Here is a 2,151-nt window from a genome sequence, read left to right as displayed (position 1 = left end):
CCCCTGAGCTAGGACTGGGAAGGAGTGGGGGTCTCTCCCCCGCCACAGCAGCCACAGTCCTGGAGCTGGGGAAAGTCACCTCTTTCTCTGGCCGCTGCAGCCTTGCGTGTCCCAAATTCCCCCACCCCCTCTTCTCACCCCACTGCCCCCTCCTACCTACCCCCTATTTCCCCCCAAGGCCACCACCTCACCTTACATGTGCGTCTTTTCCAGGGTCCAGGCACCTAATTAGTAAAGCCATGCCTGTGTGGCTCTACTAATTAGATGGGTGGCCCTTCATTCTCTCGTGTGCAGCCACCCAGGCATGCACCTTAGGGGGAACTTCCTGCTGACCACCTGAATGGAGCTCAAGGACCACTGGTGGTCCACGAACCACAGTTTGAGAACTTCTGCCCTAGACTGTAGGTCCGTTTCATTCACAAACCTCACCCATCTGTGAGAGTTATGGACCAGGACCTCATTGTCCTCAGCAATGAACAAACACAGCCACTTCATCCCCTAACACACCCCAGAACCATGTCTCCCTGAGCCTATCCTCTAACATTAGAGGGTTTTGGAGGCATTGGTAGGCAAAATAGGGGGCTCTGCCACTTTACTGCCTTTGGAAATGGGACAGTGTCTTCTGCCCCCTACACTCATTCAGCTCTACCATTGCCCCCCTCCCTCTCCGCCATCTTTGAAGAGGCTGGTGCCATGAGTGGGCACAAACAGATTTGTCATTATGCCTGCACCCTACACAGGTGGCAAAAATGGCTCTTTGTAACCTCTTTGGGTTGCACAGGAACCAGGCCCAGTTTGGTCTTGCAAACTGGCAGAACAAGTCAACAGAAAAAAACAAAACTAAACATTGCAGAGAGCAAGGGCTTTTCTTGAAGGGTCAGTAACAAGAAGGTAAAATAGGTTATTATAAAGTAAGTAAAAAACTCCGCATCTTGAGGTTCAGCATAGCCCTTTGACTATGGGTGTGAAGCTGAGCTGAGGTTAGCCCCTGGCTTGCTGTGCATCAGGAAGTGGCCCTGCGACCCATCACAGGTCCTTTGCATCTTGGCTGATTATTCTTATTTCTACAAACCAACAAACAGTGAAAGGCCTCACTTGCTCAGCACTCATTGCTACGAAGGAAAAACCCTTTCTGCTCTCAGTATTTTATCTTTCTGATTAAGAGTTGTAAAAGTCTACATTTTTGGCTATACCAAAGCTCCATGCAAAGGAGGTAGGGACTAGAGTTGCCAATTTTGGTTGGGCCATATTCCTGGAGGTTTCATCACATGACATAATCTTTAATTAAAGATTAATCTTTAATTCCTGGAGATTTCAGAACAATCCTGAGGGGTTGGCAACCCTAGCACTCCATAATTCGAAGCAACTCAGATCTTAAGGCTGCTCTAAATTAGGCCTGGCTTCAATACACCATAGGAGAACAATCGAGCATGGGATTGCTAGAGCTCAGAGAGCTCCAGTTACACCGCCTCCAACTCCACCAAAGGGGAAAACATGGCACAGAGTAAAGCCAGCACAGCCAGCTTTGTGTCAGCTGGAGATTCCCCCATGCCAGGGAAATCCCCCAGTGCACTTCTAGGGCAGCTTCAAAGCTGTTTTATGCTGCCAGGGCACAGCAGCCTTCTTGGTGGCCAGGAGCTGGCCCTGTATTCTTTCCCTTTGCATTTTGTACAATTGCCTTTACTTTTTATCAGGTGGCACATATTTGAAATAAACAAATAAAATATTTGAATAATTGTCACCCTTATAAGCAAGGTTGAATTTATTAGTGCTTCCATGGTGTAATGGTTAGCACTCTGGGCTCTGAACCCAGAAATCTGAGTTCAAATCTCAGTGGAACCTGGTCTCTCCAACTTCACAAGGTGATCTTACTTTTTAAGTACTAATTGACTTTTGCTTTCATCTAGAAATCACTCCCTGGCACAACACTGAATTATTTATCTGTACTCCCAATAAGAATATCAGAATCCCAAATCAGCATAACTGAATCATAGAGCCATAATATTAATTTTTTGTGTTTTATGACTCACAGTTGTGAAGTCAAGAGTATTTCACAAGATTTGATTCACATGGGTGACAAACAATCTTTTACCCTACCTAGATCAAATTATTTGTTCTGGATAGAAAGAACAAGAGCTTCAAATTCAAAGT

The 2,151-nt window shown here is 46.1% G+C and overlaps 1 non-coding gene across 1 annotated transcript; it reads left to right on the top strand.

Moving 5' to 3' along the window:
• Positions 1-1,770: 1,770 nt before the first annotated feature.
• TRNAQ-CUG (transfer RNA glutamine (anticodon CUG)) lies at positions 1,771-1,842 on the top strand. Its single transcript has one exon. It is a non-coding gene; the product is annotated as a tRNA-Gln (tRNA).
• Positions 1,843-2,151: the final 309 nt, after the last annotated feature.

Source organism: Lepidochelys kempii, chromosome 6 (genome assembly GCF_965140265.1).
Source record: "Lepidochelys kempii isolate rLepKem1 chromosome 6, rLepKem1.hap2, whole genome shotgun sequence".
In the NCBI taxonomy this organism is placed as follows: Eukaryota; Metazoa; Chordata; order Testudines; family Cheloniidae; genus Lepidochelys; species Lepidochelys kempii.
Note: the sequence above shows the minus strand (reverse complement) of the source record. Positions and strands in the feature narration are given on the sequence as shown.